The sequence below is a fragment of the Protopterus annectens genome, chromosome 6.part0 (genome assembly GCF_019279795.1).
Source record: "Protopterus annectens isolate FY-2018-M chromosome 6.part0, PAN1.0, whole genome shotgun sequence".
Lineage (NCBI taxonomy): Eukaryota > Metazoa > Chordata > Ceratodontiformes > Protopteridae > Protopterus > Protopterus annectens.
In genome coordinates, this window is record NC_056737.1 from 180417575 (window position 1) to 180437419 (window position 19845).

The 19845-nt window shown below is 43.1% G+C and overlaps 1 long non-coding RNA gene across 1 annotated transcript in view; it reads left to right on the plus strand.

The window, feature by feature from the left end:
• The window catches only part of LOC122804201, a 70221-nt gene that overhangs the window by 46451 nt on the left and 3925 nt on the right, over positions 1-19845 (plus strand). The window lies entirely within an intron of this gene.

The window sequence follows — 19845 nt, forward strand, 5'->3', positions numbered from 1 at the left end:
TGTACCCTAAAGGTTCTTTTGGATCATAGAGCATCACTTGAGTGTAGCCATCATGATGGGTACACAGAAGCATGCTTTCACATGGTGAAGGGTTGCAACACCTGGGGTGATGTGGGTGTCGCATCCTTCCACCAAGGATTTGGGTTATAGCTATAACTACATTTTCATCATTGCCATATGCCAGTGAGTATGCAAGCTAGCATTGATGCCTAGGTCATGGTACCCTCTGGTCAGCTGTTGCTTCTGTATAAAGGAACAAATGGGCTCAAGATTAATGGTGAGGGCTTGATGGTTCACCGTCATGTTGGCAAAAAAGTATATAGGGGAAAAAAAATGCAAGTGTGCAGAAAGTATTAGGCCTTGAAGAACCCCCTTCAGCCCTGCTGAAACCTGGCATGCTGCTCCTAGAGAAGTGTGTTTGCCCACAGTGCTGTAGCCTTCATCTTGTCCTCTCCTGACCCCTGTTGACAGCAGACCATGTCCTAGCTGCCGTTAGTATAAAGAAATTTGGCAAAGTGGCAAAGACTTTTGGGCCAGATGCAGATTTTCAGGGACCATAAAAAGACTTTGGTCTTAGTTATTAATTTCTACAACAAATGGGTTCTTGCATCAGTATATTCCAACCATCCTGAGAAAAGACAATTGTAGCAAATTTCAAAAAGGAGAGCTCACAGCCACCATGGCATAAAATTTTAATAAAACAAAGAACAAGCCAATAAAAACACAAATGTGAGCGCTTTCAGGCAAAGCCCTTCTTAGACAAGGAATATCATTAAAATCATGCTTGTATGCTAAAATTAAAAGCAATAGACCAATCGGTTATGATATTTGACCTGCCTCTTCTTGGTTTTAAAGGAATAACACCATTCAAACCTGGTACACAACTGCAAATTCTGTAATCCATTTAATCTCATTAAACTTCGTCAAATTAACCAGATCTCCCCCTCTTAACACCTACAGCAATCTTTTGTATAACCATGAGTGAAAAGGTATGACCAGGGTGATCTTTCACATGTTGGTATAAAGCATTGTGTAAATTCCCTTGACATATAGCTGATAAAGGTTTCAAAATCCTTTCCTTCAATTTACAATTTGTTTTACGTATATAATAACTCAAACGGGAACTGCAATGGGCCAGATAAGTCACTTCCATTGTGTGGCAATCCACATACAGATGAAAATCGTACCTCTTCTGAGTCACTGGATGCACAAAATTATTTTTACTTGTATAGGCACATGCCTTACACTGTCCTGCAAGCAAACGTACCAACCTTATGGTCTCTCAAACATTCATGGCATAACAGGTCTTTAAGATTGGTATTACGTTTGAAACCAAATTGTGGTACCTCTCCTACAGTACCTGCAGTTTTATCAATCACTCAAGAGGAGACCCCAGTTTTTCTTAACTGTATCGCACACCCCTTTAATGTTATATGTTAATATGACACGAGGTTTCTCATTCTTGTTTCTATCAACAAAATGACCATCAATCCAGTTACCACCAGAAAACCAAGGTGTAGCTGTACCCCCTCTGTTAAGCCTTGGGTGTCTTAAGCCAATATCAGTAACCCTCTTCTTTAGATGTCCCTTCAGCTGATCAAGTTCATTTTGAAATGTTAACTCCTCTGTACAAAGGCAAGATATTCTATATCCTTGCACCGTACTTATGTTATCACATGTTCACCTAGGGTGCAATCCTTCCTATAGAGTGTTTGCAATAGCCCACTCTCACCCTTACATCTAGGAGTTCTACACTGGTATTCAAACTGTTAATATTAAACCTAAGAAAATCGGTAGCTTCTAAATCACTTATAAAGGAGTTCACCTTCTGTCCCTTTCCACAGCAAGAACAAGTCTTCAACAAACCTCGCATAATAAAGTTAACATTCTTTCCATCAGTCTCAACTATGAATCTGTCCTCCCAAAAAGCTAGGACCAAGTTCGTATACGAATTTGCACAAGGTGTCCCCATAGCAACAAACCTGTACTTGGCAAAAAAAATTTACCTTGATTCTTTAATACATCCATCCTCAAAATGTCTACTATAAGCATATTAGTATCTGTATCATAAATCCTTTTCTCCATAAGCACGGTCTCTATGGCTAGCAGGCCAAACTTGTTCCTAATAACCGTGAACAGACTGTTGAAGGGCTACTAGCAAACATGTTGAGCAATCTAAGCCCACAGTGGCATTAAACATTTTGAGAAATTGTCCTGTGTCCCTCAAAATTCTGGGGTACTGCTGAACCACAACCCTCAACTTGGTCTCAACATGTTCTCAGTCATCCAAACCCTCTCAGACACAATAGGTTGCATTGGGGGGGGGACTGGGCTTTTGTGGATCTTGGGTAAAGCTTTAAATAATGGTATAGTCAGATATTCTATCCAGAGAAACCTCAACAAATCATTGTTCACTCTGCCCCTGGTATGCACATCATGCAAACCTTGTTTAACCTTGTCCACTAATGTATGTGCAGAGAAGAGGGGACATGGGTTGGTACGTATTCGCATCACTTAACAGTTCTCCCAACTTTTCCTGATACTAAACGAAATCCAGAATCAATATGGCCCCTCCTTTATCCACTGTTGTAATTGCTATGCATTCATCATTGATTAGTGCATGCAGCACATGTCTGTCTAAATAATTTAAATTACTATGCTTATGTATATTCCTATCAATATTCCCTGTCTCATTCAAATAAGCCCTGACCTCACATTTACAGGTCTTCATTCAGAACGTATCGTTGGTGGGAATGTCCTCACAACTAGTGAGGAAGTAACTGAGTGTCGTTTCCATGGTGATGCCTGCTGCACTAGTCATCGACAGCCGAGGTGACGTCAGAGGCAGCAAGCACACAGACTGAGGATAACATTGATCCACTGTGTCTGGAAGCAAGGCCTAAAAAACCACGAGTGTCCGCTCCATTTGCTTCTACTTCTTTTCCTGTGTTCCCAGTTCCTGTGAGGAAAAAAGACAAGGGCAAATGGAGCCAGTCATATCAGAAGGACGTCAAATGGAGATGAACAATGACTTGACCAATGGTGACATTGTATTCAATTTGTCTGGTATTATTTTGTCATCTGAACAAATGTCTGTACTAAACAAAGGGTTGACCTTTGTGCCCAGCAGGGCTTCAATTTTGAATGAAGTGGTTATTTGATTATGTTTGGCAGAAATGTTTTACTGAAAAATGTTTAGTGAAAATGTTTAATGAAAATATAGCAAGGGTTGAACATGCTTTAAGACAACCAAGCACGTTTGTTCCCCCTGTGCGAATTATTATTTTTTTTTTTTTTTTTTTGAAGATATGTGAATGTGAGGTCAGGGTTGAGACAGGGAATATTAATAGTAAAATACATAAGCATAGTAATTTAAATTATTTAGAAAGACAAGCGTTGCATGCACTAATCAATGATGAACGCATAGTAATTAAACCAGTGGATAAAGGAGGGGCCATGGTGGTTCAGGATTCAGTTTGGTATCAGGAAAAGTTGGGAGAACTGTTTAAGTGATGTGAATACGTACCAATCCATGTCCCCTCTCTCTGCACATACATTAGTGGACAAGGTTTGCATGATGTGCATACCAGGGGCAGAGTGAATAATGATTTATTGAGGTTTCTCCGGATAGAATATCCGACTATACCATTGTTTAAAGCTTTACCTAATATCCACAAAAACTCAGTCGTCGTCCCCCCCATGTGACTTGTTGTGTCTGGGAGGGGTTGGGTGACTGAGAACATGTCGATATGGGTTGAGACCAAGTTGAGGGTTGTGGTTCAGCAGTACCCCAGAATTTTGAGGGAGACAGGACAATTTCTCAACAAACGTGGGCTTAGAGCGCTCAACATGTTTGCTAGTAACCCTTGTTGTGAACAAATCTGTTCATAGTTATTGGTAATGAGTTTGTCCTGGTAGCCATAGAGACAGTGCTTATGGAGAAAAGGATTTATGATATAGATACTAATATGCTTATAGTAGATATGTTGAGGATGGTTCTGGAGAACAATGTATTCATGAATCAAGGTAATTTCTTTTTCCCCAAGTATAGGGTGTTGCCATGGGCACAGATTGTGCGAATTCTTATGCGAACTTGGTCCTCACTTTTTGGGGTGACAGATTCAAAGCTGAGGCTGATCACTCATGGAAAGAATGTTTACTTTACTTTATTATGCGAGGTTTGTTGATGACTTGTTCTTGTTGTGGAAAGGGACAGAAGGTGAACTTAACTCCTTTGTAAGTTTGGAAACTACTACCAATTTTCTTAGGTTTAATGTTAATAGTTCTATTACCAGTGTAGAATTCCTGGATGTAAGGGTGGTGAAGGGTGAGAATGGGTTATTGCGAACAATGCTGTATAGGAAGGATTGTTGGAAGAATAGTTTGAGTTTTGATAGTATGCACCCTAGGCGAACATTTGATGACATAACTATGGGGCAAGAATATAGAATATCACGCCTTCGTACAGAGGAGTTGACATTTCAAAATGGACTTGATCAGCTGAAGGGACGTCTAAAGAAGAGGGGCTATAGTGATAGGGTTATTGATACTGGCTTAAGATGCACAAGGCTTAACAAAGGGGTACAACTAAACCTTGGATTTCTGGTGGTAATCATATTGATGGTCATTTTATTGACAGAAATAAGAATGAGAATCTTTGTGTCATATTGATTGATGATAATATCGCAGGTATTGTAGGAGAGGTACCACAATTTAGTTTCAGACATAATAGCAACCTTAAAGACCTGTTGTGCCATGAACGTTTGAGAGGCCATAGGGTTGGACCAATCTCTAACAGTTGCTCTCTGTTTGCTTGCAGACGGTGTAAGGCATGTGCCTATACAAGTAAAAATAATTATTTTGTGCATCCAGTGACTCAGAAGAGGTTAAGAGTTTCATCTGTATGCAGATTGCCAGACAACGGATGTGATTTATTTGGCCCATTGCAGTGCTTGTTTGAGTTATTTGTATAGGTAAAACAAATTATAAACTGAAGGAAAGGATTTTGAAACATTTATCAGCTATACGTCAAGGAAATTTACACCGTGCTTTATACCAGTATGTGAAAGATCACCTTTGTCATACATTTTCATTCATGGTTATACAAAAGCTTGCTGTAGGTGTTAGAGGGGAAGATTTGGTTAATTTGACTGAGTTTTAAAAAGAGGCGGGTCAAATCATAATTGATTGCTCTATTGCTGTTAATTTTAATATACAAGCATGATTTTAAATTATATTCTTTGTCTAAAGAAGGGATTTGCCCGAAAGCGCTCACATTTGTGTTTTATTTGCTTGTTCTTTGTTTATGCCATGGTGGTCGTGAGCTTTCCTTTTTGAATTTTGCTCCAATTGTTTTTATAGAGAGCTGTGACCTTGAATGGAGACTTTCCAGTGACTTTTATCCTGAGAAAAGAGGCTGCAGAAGTTTCAACATCTTTGTCAGGCATCCAGCCTGCTGGAGTTGATCCCTGCTTTTACCACCTTTGGCTGTAATAGATTTACTGAGGAGAATGTGGCCACATGGCATAGAAACAAGCCCCAGGCAGACCATCCTTCAGCTTCATGCACACCTCTCCTTTTGAAGAGGCAGAGGGATTCTTCTCTCTCCTAACTTCTTAGAGTCAGAGTTTATTTATTCTGTGTGACTTGAATGCACTGTGTTCTGGGCTATAGTTTAGATGAGACAAATCCTACCAGGATTTCCCAAGAGGGTGCTTTTGTGAAGTCCATTAACTTAATGAGGGAGAACTCCAAGTGGAGGCCAGAACGGTTTCCAGCTCCCACAAGACTTTGTTGGGGTTTGATCTACCAAGGCCCCCAAGCAGTACCTCCTGTATTTCTGGCATTTGAAAACACCTTTGAAGCAGCATGTTTGGATACAGGCTCTCATTTTCTGCCTTCCATCCAAAAAGCCTGGCCAGTTCTATAGCATTGAAGAATCCAGTACCAGTCAGATAAATAGTAGCCAGAAGGACATGATTTCAGTACTTTCTTACTGCCTCACAGGAAGCAACTAAGGAGCTTCTTAGGAGCAGCAGTCTACTGCTTCATTTCTGGGAAACCCTTCCACACAGAATTCATTGCCCCTTTTAGGATTAGAGCATACGTTTTGTCTAATTTCTAACTTAGTGGCATTTTGTTTCTTTAAGAAATCGGGTATTTGTTTAAATATTGATAGTTTCCTGTCAGCAACCTCCTTACAGGCTTATTTCTTTTCTTGGGGGCATTTTTGTTTTTAAAAGTGGTACTGCTTTTGCAACTTTTGAGTTTAGGAGTTCATGTTTTATTTAAAGGGAGTGTTAATACTAAGGACATTTGCAGTGTTTGTGTACTCCACAGCAACTATCCTGACAGTTTGTTTTCAGTTGCAACAGTTCAGGGAAAAAGTACTTTTCTATTGCAGATTTTATGTACTGCTTGTGCACCTACCTTGGTTTCGGGACTGTCTCTTGTGTCTGTGTGTGCATCACAGTGCGTGTCTGAACACTTTGTGACAACTTACCTTTTGAAGAATTCATTTTATAGCACTGCTTACCAGAAATTACCAGCATGGATTCTCACTCTGGTTGTGCTGGTTCTTCTCCTGCTGTATGTAAAAAAAACCTTACTAAAACGTGGTTTTTTTTTTTTTTGTCAAAGGCTCAGTCAGTGTCTCAGCCAGTGGTGGGGGATCCTGTAGTGACCACTAATTGCTCTTGCACTGGTCTCTCTGATTTCCTCTGGTGTGGCTTCTGCTATCACAAACCAGGGGTCAGGCAAATCGTCTGCAGTTGTTCCGATATCCAATAAGAGCATAGGAAAATCCTTTTTCTTTGTGGGTCTGGGACATGCTCTGGGAGATTCTTCACTGGGAGCCAGGGAATGAGACCTCTTGCCTGGGATAAAGAGGGGGGAGCAAAAGATTAGACATTATACACTATAAGTGTACCTTTTAAATGAACAAAGATTGATATTCTTACCTTAACCAGGAGTTTATTATAGGCAGGTGTTCGTGGAATACAAAAAACATTACCTACAGAAAATTCTTGAAGATAAAGAGTACGTTATTGACCGCGACAGAGTTTCCTCTTCTAATGGTTATCAATGAATGCCAAGACTCTGATTTCTGGAGAAAACACATATGCCCCATTTCCTTAGAAGTTTATTTATTTTTTTTTTTAGTATATTTCCAGGAGGAATGCTGTGTTTTTGTGTGAACAAGTAGAGGTTCCTCCAGAAATGAGGAGATATTAAGAACTATTTTATTAGTGGAGGTCCCACATGTTACTCCTATTCCTCCTATTTTGCCAGCCTTGAAGGATGTCTTTAATGCTGCCTGGAATAAACCTAATTTCCAGTCTTCCATCTCCATAAAGGCAGATAGACTTTAAAACATTTCCAAGGTTAACATTTCTCAATTCTCTCTGATCCTGCAACCGTTTCCATCTCTGCATCGGCTGGTAGTAGGCTTTTGGTGAATCCTACCTCCGTCCCAGAGAAGTGGTGGATAAATTTGGGAAGAGAGTTTTCTCTTCAGCCACTTTGGCTTTTTGAATTCTCAGTTACCAGGACCATATGTGGAAGTTTATTTCATTGTGCTGAAACTTTAAGGGGATACTGTACTAATGTGCCTTCAGAGAGTAAATCATTTTTGAATCTCTCTATTTCTAATATTCGTCAGGTCTCTAAACATGCCCTAAAGAGCAATTAAAATTATGCAGATACTGTCTAAGACTGCTGTTGTATGCTTGGATATACAACCAAAGGTTCACTTACAGATTGTCAAATCTGAGAATTTGAACTCCGTTTTAAGTAAAGAAGCTATGTTTGGTTCTTTTGCAACTAAAATCCTCAAACACTATGATAAGAGGGAAATTTAGTTCAGGGAGTTACAAATTTGTTCATGTCCCCATTATAAATCAAATGGATCCTGTACTCCCTTCAGAAGTCCCTGCCTATCTCTGGCAAGTGGGGCACAAAGAAGAGATGGCAGGAGGGGAACTACACTAACACAACACGAGGGCCATTTCAGAAAAGGGGTCATTCTACACCTTTAAAATCCCCCCCCCCCACTTGTGTCTAACTCTGTCCCAGACACAGGAGCGCAGTCTTTCCCTTTGTAATCACATGCTAACCCTAAGAGCAATAGATCAGTGCCTCCAGGCTACATGAGCAAAGTGTTTTGTTTCAGGTTGTTACTGATTCCAAAGAAACATTGCCTGGCAACAAGTTCTAGATCTCTTCTTTCTCAGATTCTGTATATTTGTGTCTAGGTCACGCACTTTGTGTTATCCTTTGGTTGTCCACAGTGTTTTCACAAAGAGCCTAGCCCCTGGAATAGCCTGGCACTATCCTGTGTGTTAGATGTTTGTACTTGCCTTTGCAGAGCTTTTACCCAGAGGTCAGGAGTCTTTAACATGGATTGTTTCATTCCTCACCAGTCTGGAATTCCAGGTGCATAATGCAGAATTTATTTTTGGCTCTGTCACAAAGGATTGGGTTTCTAGGGTTCATGAAGACCCAATATTATCATCCTCCCTAATTTCAAACTGGGCCTTTATCTAGAAGGAATTGCTTGAGTGGAGACCACACACAGTTCAGAATTCATGTCTCCCTTAGTTCCTCGTAAACCAGCACAATCAGTACCAACAAATGCCTAAAGTTTTGCTTGTAGCAGTTTCAGGGAGGGTAAAACTGTGGCCTGTGGGCCATGTCAGGCAGGCCAAAGCACATCACTGTCAAAGGGATGCTAGCTATGTTCCATTCTATAAGGTCTGCTTCTGTCTGGGTTCTGTGGGACCCACACACCTGATTACAAGTAGCACCCCACAAGTTGCACTTCAACTAGCAGAGGGAACTAGGTCTTTCACTATGATAGTTTGCTATGGTATCTTGAGAAGAGGCTGTTCAGCATTTTTTTGATGTTTCAAGCATCTTGTATTTGTCAGAGCAATATGTAGTGGCAGATAAGTTTTTAGAAGGGCAAGGATAGACCCTCCCTATTGGAAATTACACAAGAGGGTCTTCCTGGGTTGATACAGTTGTGTGGAACACCAAGTAGATGTCTTTGCCTTTCAAAAAAGACACCTAACCAGGTTTTGTTCAGGACTCCTTAAAGGTAAATTAAGGGAACAAATGCATTCCACCCTTTCCACTTGTACACAGGGTCATTCTCTGGATCTTTTTAACTCTCCTCAAACCCAGGGAACAGTGGTTCTCCTTTCTTATGGAATTAGCCAGGCCATTTGGAATGTCAGAGGCATTGCAGGTATGGACAAAAAGCATAGCAGCAAGTTCTATTATGATGTGTAGAACAGTGTTGCAAGAGATGTATTGTGATATAAATGAGCATGCGAGTTTGGCAAAAATATTATTTCAAAATAGGTATTCAGCAGAGTGTCAGAGCAAAAAAAGGGGGAGATGATGCTGATGGGCTCCAGATAAGACCCACAAGGTCAAAATAGGTGCTGCCACCTCCGACAGCTGACCTGTCACTAGTGATGCTCCCCAAAGAGCTGTCCTGGGACCCCTACTGTTTGGGGTGTACTTCTCAGAGGTCCAGGCAAAGACAAAGGGCCTGTGGCGGATCAAGTTTGCATATGACTGTAAGTGGGTGCTGTCATAGACTCCCCAGTTGATATTAACATACTGCAAGAGGGTCTCACAGCAACAATTAACTGGTGCCAAAGTCATGGCCTTAAGTCAAACTCAAAAAATGTATTATCGTACCATTCGGCAAAAACACTGCCCCTACTGATTACCACATCAATGGCAACCCCCTAAGCAGACAACCTGTGGTGAGACCCAGGTACTCAGTTTGACAACAATCTCATATTCTACCATCATGTAGCCTCTGTGGTCAGAAAAGCCTTTTACTTGGTTCATCTTATAAGTAAAGGGATTGCATCTAGAAAAAAGGTGGTTATTGCCTCTGTACTCCTCCCTTATTAGACCTATGATTGGGTATAATGCCCTGTTTGGTTTGTACCTCTCCACACACCTGCACTAACTGGAAGGGCCACAGAAATACCTCACAAAGAGAATTAATGGTCTCCAACACCTGTCCTATGTGGACTAGCTTAAATCACTGTCACTCTAATTGGTGTCATACAGATTGTTCAGAGGGGATCTGTCTCTCACCTGCAAGGCAATATTGGACCCTGCCCTACTAAAGATGCTCCATAGCCATAAGTCTTAACTCTTCGTGCATTACCTGCTCGATAGGCCTGAATCTAATATGCAACATCAACCAAACCTGCTGGAGAGACAGGTTTGTCTCCCAGAGGCTGCCCCGTCTCTGGAATAGACTTCCCATACATGTCAAACACAATACCTCACTGGCCCTCTTCAAACGCAATCTTGAGTGGATGGGAAACCATAAATTAGTTCCAGGGTTTCCACCTTTGTCCCTCATTGACGGGTGCGACAGGTGCTGACTGAGATTTCTTTCTTTCTTTTGTGGGGATAAACTCTTGGCTAGGCTTGTAAGGATCATGGGACCATTAGCCTAGTAACCTCCTGTGGTCCAACAGCGATACACTAGAAACTCTATTATCTGGACTTCGGTTATCTGCATTTTTATTTTTTGACCCAGCAACTGTAATTATGACCACAAATTGGTATTGGCAGAAAATTTGTAATTATAATAAGTTACTATGCCGGTGCTAGACTCTAGTACGCTGCCTGCACTTGTCGCTTATCAATTGTAGACCAACACGAGGTGCTTGTATTGCTTTCACGATTGTATGTGATGCATGAATCTTAGATTAAAAACGAAAAGAAAATTGTGTTATATTTGTGCAATAAAGTGAATATTATTCAGTGTTTAAAGAATGGAGATTTGGGCTGCATGTTGGCAGATTTTATTTATGGAGTAGGAGTGGGAACATCAACAGTATCAGACATTTTATATAAAACAGAAGTCACTGGAACCATGAGCAACTGGTAATTAAGTGGTTTATTAGACTCGTACAACTTCTAAAACCACTAGTAAAAACTTTTGCCTTAAACGGTGCTTTTCCAGGCATATTAAACAAAACATACAATGTACTATTTATATAATATCAAAGTGGGTCACTTGATGACAATCGGGCTCGTTTGCGTATCTCTTTCAGTAAAGGCTTTAAAGATACATAGCCATTCAAACTTGGTGAAATATGTGCCCCTAAACATAAAATCCAATTAAATTCTTCCTTTTCAGTGTAATAATTAATATTACCCCCACATATATATTGTTTAGTTACTCTTAAAATTGAGAATTTCAAACCATGTCCAGAACGATTGTCTCTAATGTGTTTATATAGTGCATTTGTAACTATTTCTGTCTTAATTTCAGATGGGTGGTTACAGATGTGATCTTTTCACCTCTGGTTCATTTTACCCACATAATATGCTTGACATGCAAAACTCTGAACCCATACTGAAGTTTACCTGCGCTCCAGACAGTGATCATCTGGGCAGCCAATATCTGGGCCTTTTGTTGTTTGAAAATGCATTGGAATTAAATCAAAAGCTGTACAATGATCCTTATTTTAAGGCAAGTTCTGCATTGTTGGGAAACTTTAAATCATGCCATGGAATTTGCAAAATAGAGATACAGGGAGAAAAAATGTCTGCAAATGTTGTTGCAGACTGTCTCAAGTTGATGCTCCAGGAAAGCGAGTATGATTTGGAATTCATCTACAATGCTAACAAAACTGGTCTAAATTGGAAGGCACTTCCAAACAAATCCTTAGCATCACTGCATGAAAGTGCAGCTCCAGGTTAAAAAGTCAGCAAGGACTGGATTACTGTCATGGTTTGTGCCAACTCCAGTGGAACTCGCAGAATGCCACTTATAGGTTCATAGGTTCATACTAGGCTACTGTCATGGTTTGTGCCAACTCCAGTGGAACTCACAGAATGCCACTTATAGGTTCATAGGTTCATACTAGGCTATCTACCCTAGGGCATTTATAAGCCTAGCCAGAATGTGTTTGGCTTTCGCCACCCATTTTAAATTTATTTTGCTATGCCCTTTTTTGAGGTTGGTATACTGTGCCTCTATCTAACAGTGACACAGAAGTGATACCTGGGGTAAACCTACAGTCTCCCATCCACTCCTCAAGATTCCTCTTGAAGAGCGTCAATGAGGGACTCTGCCTAACCTGGACTGGGATTTTATTCCAGAGTGAAGGGAACCTCTGGGTTATGAATCTGTCCCTCCAGCATGTCTTATTTCTTATTGGGAAGTCTAAAAATCCTCATATGTTTAATAACGTCAAGATTCCCTTAACCTATAGCCATCAGAAGAAGGTGTGGATGAACACCAAAATCTTTCTGGATTGGTACGACAACACATTTATTCCAAAAGTCAAGCAGTTCGAAAAATACATCAAGAAAGAAGGAAAGGTCTTACTTTTGCACAGTAATGCACCCTCACATCCCTCTGTGGAATTGCTAGACCGGGAAATGGGATGTTTACAGTCAAGTGTTTGCCTTCCAAATGTAACATTGAATTTGATGTTAATCATCTTTCCATTTGTTACTGATGAGTTCGGTTCCGGGCCCCTCTGAACCAAGTGCCTAATATCTATCTCGTGTACTCTAAAAACTCTTGAGCTAAGCTGCTACCCACAATGCCCTTCTCCCTGTTACCTCAGATGATGTTTGCCGTGTAGTCCTATAGCAGCGTTTCACCGAGCTCTCAAGCCAAGTGATATTTTTCTTGATACTTTCTGTATTTTTTGGAAATTTATCCCTGGTTTAGTCACTTTCTAAGTCCTTTGCCTTCTATTTCACTCGTTCTACATTTATTATAACTTTATCTAACTAGCTCTACCCATTGGGTAATTCTTTTTACCATCGTTGGTATGCCCTCTCCTTACCCTTATGGTATTGCTTGATACAATCATTGGTATCTTCTTTCCTTTTCTTGCCTTTCTGGGTGTTTTAATATTCATGTTAACTTGTAATTGTGTGTGTGTGTGTGTGTGTGTGTGTGTGTGTGTGTGTGTGTGTGTGTGTGTGTAAATGTCTGATAAAAAAAAAAAATGGGACTTCGGGGTTTAAACATTGCACTTCTTGCAATGGTAAACTCCCGAACAGAGACGCTCACAACAACTGTTTATTGTCTGGGGGTTTCTCACCTCTCTGTTAAACCCCCTTGTCAGATTTGCCAAAGTTTTAGTCAGCGGATGCTTAATGAAAGAAAAAATGAATTGATTTTGAAAGGCCTTCTCACTTCTCCTTTCTCAGAGGCCCTTTCTGTGTCTGAGGTCTTGACCCATCCAGTAAAGGACAAACGTCCCCATTCTGATCCCTTTTCACCGGCTGGTGATAGGAGTAAGACACATAAACATAAGGCCCACAAAACTTCCTTGGAGCATAGACTTGCTGCTTCGGCTCCGACTACTACTACTGTTCCGAGCTCTGCTCCGATTACTACTATGACTCAAGCCATGGACATTACCGGATTCTCAACAGTGCCACCCTCGGCACCGACCTTGCCTTCCACTTCAGCTACGGCACTGACTTTTCCTTTGACCACACCGAAAGTGGTTCCGACCCATGCAGTTTCTTTGGAAACAATGACATCAACTTCGTGCACCTCTTCATCATTGAGCTCTTTTACTGCTACATTGATTCCTTTGCTACTGGTCTCCGAATTAGAGACTATGGTGCCACTAGCTCAGACATCACGGACCTGATACTGCCCTTCCTTGGATCCGTTCCTGGGTCAAATGTACAGTCCCTTTTTGGATCGACCCAACTCCCCTTAAGGAGTGTCCACAAGGTCCTCCAGGAGTCTATCCGAACTTGATGTGGTGCGTCTGTTGGATCAACTGTTGACAGCCAAAGGGATCCCAAATGTTCCTAAGACTCATCCCCTTCTGGAACTTGGGTCTTTCTCTCTCCCAGGACTCTGATGTATACTCTTCCTTCGGACCCATCTGTTCCGAAGCCAATTGCTCCGACGTCCTTTGTGGAACCCCATTCCTTGGCACCGACAGTGGCGGTCACTGTGGCTTTGAGGCCACCCCTTTGGCTTTCGGTTCCAATGGAACAGTCCCTTCCTCAGACTCCTGGTTGGGGGGGCAGAGTCCTAGGTCCAGGGCACAGTTCCGAATGTTTTATCGGTTCCGCCCTCGAATTAACATCTGCCCCGATCATGCTTGAGGCTCCATCCCTGGGAGCGGGTCCGACACAGCAGGGTGTGACCCCGGTTCCGAGGTTGTCCTTCTCAGTTCCAGGCTCCCACTCTCTTTGGGTGGGCCTGCTTTTCAGGTGATGGGAGAGGGTGCTTTCTTTGGGAAGCGCTCCTCTGACGTCGGAACCTCACCCTGCTCTTTCTTCGAGCTGCAGCTACCACGAGCCACCTCCCCAGGACACCAGGAAGAGAAGCCTCAGGAAACCTCAATTCAGGGTACCCATCCTTCCGAGTCTTCCTCAGATATTACAACTGAAGAATCTCTTCAGAAGAAGGCATGCAAGAGGAAGCACATAGACACTCCTAAAGAGTCTTTGACAGAAGACACTGACTACGATGATGGGGAAGGGGTCCCGACGGTCACCCCCAGATGATATCGGAGACATCCTGGAAATATTAAAACAGTGGGCTGGCTGGAAGCCCTCCAACCCTTCCTCTGAGGAGTCTGTGTTCCTGCAGGCTTTTTGCTCCCGGCCTTCTACCTCTTGGGTGACCCCACCTGCCGACGAGTTAATCTAGCTTGTCGTGCACCGTGCTTGGCAGAACCCTGACTCTATTGAGGCCATTCCCCGGAGAACCGATTTCCTCCCCCCCCCCCCCCCTGAAGAGCAACCACACTGGTCCAGAGGTTTGCCAGTTGATGCTATGGTGGTGGCGGAAGCCACTAAAAAGGATCTAGCGGAAGAAAGTCCTGCTGTTCACCCACCCAACTGAGTCCCAGGCTGTGGACAGGTTGGGGAAGCGAGTCTTTGTTTCAGCAACCCTTGCTGTCAGATCCCTGAACTACACATTTCACGAAGCTCCGAAGAGATTTGACTACCAAACTTTCTGGATCCCGCGTGGATCAAGTTTCTGACGAGGCACAAGACAAGGTTGCCTCTCAACTTGCCACCGTTGAATCTAAATTCGTCCATGAGGCTGCTCTCCCACGCAACTGAAGGGTCGGCTAGAGCTGCAGGTGCAGGCATTGTCATGAGGCATTATGCCTGGATGCGCATCTGTGACCTCATGGACTCCATGTCCTCCCTTTTGAATGCCCCTAATGAATAATCTTCCTTATTTGGTTCTAAAGTGAAGGACATGCTGGCCAGGTGCTAGCAAGATGGAGAGACAGTCTACCATTGGCCTACTTTTTCCAAGCCTCAACATTCTTTTTCCCGAAACCAGAGGTGTGGGAAAATCTGGCACAAGAAATCTCTGGGTCCTTTCCGTAACACACGTGGCGAGGATTTCCCCCAGAGGCAGATGGGGTTCCAATAGTGAAAGATGCCCCTTTAGGGGCAGATGGGGTCCCCGAAATCAAGACTCCAGGGATTCCTTCTGGGCGGTCTTATCAACACTCCTGAAGCATTGCCCGATTTACTTTCCTCTGGAAGCAGTTTGGGCTTGTTTTTCTCTGCACCAAACTGCCTGGCGCTCTCTATTACAAATGATCGATTGGTGCAGAGAATAATCTCCAGAGGCTACTACATCCTTCTAACCTCCCATCCAAAACCTACAAAGAACCTTCCTGATGTTCCACCCAATCGAAGGGAAGAAGCTGCTTCAGAGATAAGAAAGCTGTGTGAAAGTCATCCAACCAATCCCTCCAGACCAATGTGGATCCTGGTTTTACTCTAGATTCTTTTTAGTGCCAAAAAAGACCGGGGACTGGAGAACCATTCTGGATCTCAGCCATTTAAACAAATCAGTTGTACAAACCAAGTTCTGCATGGTCACTGTTCAATCCATTCTCCCATTTTTAAGGGATGATGTTTGGATGTGCTAGATAGACCTCTGGGATGAGTATTACCACAAAATGGACAAATGCTCCAGGAGTCTCCTTAGTTTCGGCTAGAAGCCAATCATTACCAGTTCCGAGCCCTGCTATTCGGTCTATCAACAGCCCCCAGAATGTTCGCGAAATGTCTAGTAGTGGTGACGGCTCATCTGAGACTTGAAGGATTCCAGGTGTTTCCATATTTAGATGATTGGCTCCTCTCTGCCCCCACCAAGCGTCTTCTGTCTATGACCCTCTGATACACTCTTTCACTAGCGGAGACCCTAGGCATCACTGTATACTGGGAGAAATCCAACTTAGAACCTACCCAACAGCTGGAATTTATAGGGGCAGTTTTCGATGCCTGGTATCTCTGCCGGCACACAGACTTCAGAGGTTAAGATCACAAGTGTGTGATACTAAGGTATCAGCAAGGGAAGCTCTCCAGGCTCTGGGGTCCATGGCTGCAGCCATTCCTATAGTTCCTCTGGCAAGGTTACACATCATACTGTTGCAATGGCTCCTATTGTCCCAGTGGTTTGCAAATCATCATCCCCTAAACTCTCAGGTGCTCATAACCAACTCTTGCAAGCACAATCTCCTCTGGTGAATGAGGCCAGATGCAGAACTTTGGTGTCGCCCCTTTCAGACCCCTCAACCCAATGCCACTGTGACCACGGACGCTTCCGTGATAGGGTGGGGGGGCCATTTTCAGGGAAAGAGTCCAAGGTACATGGTCAAGCTTAGAAGCCAACCTGCATGTCAGTGTTCTGAAGTTAAGAGCAGTGCTATTAGCGTTGCAGGCATTACATCCGCTTCTTCCCCCTGGAACGATTGCAGTTCAGTCCGACAATATGCAACCAATGAGAAACCAGATCCTACCCCTTATGTCAAGTGACCATGAGACTGTAGCACTGGGCGATAGCTTCCAGTCGCTTTCTTATAGCAACGCACATCCCAAGGAGTTTCAACGTGATTGCGGATAGGTTGAGCAGATGCATTCTCCTTCCACGAGTGGTCTCTCAATCCCAAAGTGATGGCAGAAATTTTCAGTCGATAGGTCACAGTACGGCTGGCCCCATTTGCCTCCCCTTCAAACAACAAATGCAGATGTCCTTCATGGATGCATCTGCAGTCATAACAAGTGGGTTGTCCTGTCGTCAGGCAGCCCTTCAGTCGGCCGGATTCCAAAGTCCGGTCCGCTTCAGCTGATGTCGACTCTATCTCTGTTGGTCTTCGCATAAGCGCATCAGACGCCATTTTCTCCCCAGTCTTTCTTGTCAGGCGCGGCCTCGCAAGCTGTTCGCAAGTCGGCTCGGGTCGGATCCACCATTACTTCTAACCATACTCTAAAGACAAGACTTTAAAAGCTGGTACTCATTCTTTCTTGCCTCAGCCCCAGCCATGTCAAAAAAAGCACAATTGTTTAAACTGTGGGAAACAAATACCTCATGAATCCCACACTTACTGTCTGCCTTGTTGGCGCCGCGCCGGGTTGCAGACAGTTTTTTTTCTGTGATTTTGATTCGTAAGACATGCCGCCCGATCCTCCGACTACCCAATCTACCAAAACGCGGCGAAACCATGGTCACAAATGATTGTCTGTCTCGCTTCGCCGAAAACGAGAAAACTGAACAAAGTACATGCTACAACCTTTGAATCGACCTCAGAAATTTTACCCACCACGGTGGTTGACTTATCAGACACCATCCATGTCTCTACCCCCAGCATGCGGTGCTGCTAGGCCTCCAGCAGCCATGTCCATTAAGGGCTAAAGCAGCCAAGACTACTAAAACAGTGCCTGTTAAACCACCCACATCCACTCAGCCCCAGAGAAGAGACCCAGGGCAGCTGACCAGCCAGAGGCTCCTTCTCCAATTTTGAAGATTCTGATGCTGAAGAATCCATTCCAGCTGCTTCCCCACCAGAAAACCTTGCATGCATGAACAGTTCGTTCCAATGGCAGCAACATTTTTTTCAGACTCCAGAAAAAAAGACTTAGGACTTCTGCACTCCTCCAGCACAGGGGCCCTTAGCTATACCCCTGTTCTCTCTGTGGTGGATGATGCTTTCAATGATGTGCCCGCATTTCCATTCTTAACCCCCAGCCCCTGCCAAACCAGACAGATTTTCCCAAGGCAGTAGCATGACCATAGCTAAAAACCCTATTCCTTCTGAAAGGGAAGCAAGGTCATTAGACAGATGGCTTTAAACTCAGTTTCACATGATACAATACCAAGAGTTTATGGGTTAGCAACCCATCTTAAAATGTGGCTGATGATGCACTGAGGCTTCATTTAGATCAGCATTGACAGGCACAGTGATAAAGAAGGCATGCATGAAAAAGGAACAAGCTTTACCGGATCATGTTAAAGCAAGTGCTAGATGCTCCTATGGACAAGACAAGTTGTTTTTTGTGCATCTCTGCCCAGTTATGAAGAAAAAATGAAAGAAAAAGCAAAATCTGTTCAAACTGTTAAAGATTTCTTGCAGGTTCAACCCCAAGGTTTAGCAGAGGAGTGCCTACAGAGGAAGACAGTGGCAAGGTAACAACAGAGGACACACACAGCCACACCTACACCACAACAACCAAACACAGTGAGTGACTTAACTAAACTGCCCCCAGGGAACAAATAGCAGCTCCTCTAGGCTAGATCAGTTTAGTTTCGGGTTTCACTTCCACACTTTACCAGTCAAAAGAGGCCAAAAATCTACCTCCAAAGAAAAAAACAGGCTCTCACGCCAGATAATGGAGTTGTTCCAAGGGAAAAAAAGTTGAGACCCACCTTCGACCTGTCCACCTTAAATACATACATCATTGTCCCAAAATTCAAAATGGACCCCATAGCAACTTTTCCCATGCTGGGCAAGTCAAGGAGGCATACTGCACGCCCCCATTTCACCAATTTATCTACGCCCCCAGAGTATCTACAAAATGCCTGGCATCAATTTACAAAGGGTCATTTACAAAAAGAACTCCCTCTATACTTCTTGGCACTAACAAAACTGAACAAGTTAACAGCAAGAAAAGTACTGCAGGCCTTGGGCTTCTAGAAACAGAAATCCCACTAATTCCATGCTTAAAACAGGAGTTCCTATGGTGTGGGCTGCATGTCAAACCCAGGGCCTACTTTTTAAGATGTCAATGTCAAGCAACCATCACCATCAGGCTCTTCAGACCACCTAGGGGGGGGGCCCACCTGCTGGACAAGTAAGGATTGTGGACACAGGATATGACAAACACCACAGTCATGTGGTGTACATCAACAAACAGGACCCTGGCACTCATTACAACATCCAGTTAGACAATACCTAGCAGACATTATACAGAACCACTTCGGATGCCCATCACCTCTCAATCACCAGCTCAAAAAATTCTGCACAAGGACATTCCACCCATTAGCATGGAAAGTGGATTGCCTCCTTCAACTGGAAAGGCCTAACAGCATATGCATTCCGCCTCTTCCTTTGATACACAAGGTACTACTGAAAATCAAGGAAGAACGCCCAAGGATAATCCTGATAGCTCCAAACTGGCCAAGACAACACTGGTACCTAAACAGAACAACTACAGCATCATACATCCAAAAAAGAGTTAGACATTATTCTTGAAGCACGCAGACCTTCAACAAGAAGGAACTATGCTGGAAAATGGAAAAGGTTTGTCATCTCAAACATAGATATGCCCTAACATTCTGGGTATCTGGCGAACTTCTTCATTCAGGCCTGTCCTACTCCCTCCATCAAGATACATGCATCAGCTATTTCAGCAGAATACAGCTTTGATACACCTGTTTTTCCTTTGCTCAGGCAGTTCCTCAGAGGAATCAATGTCATGGAAAACTGCTTTCCCACTGGCAATTACTTCAGCAAGGAGGGTTTCAGAACTACAGGCCTTAATGGCAGTGCAACCCTTCCT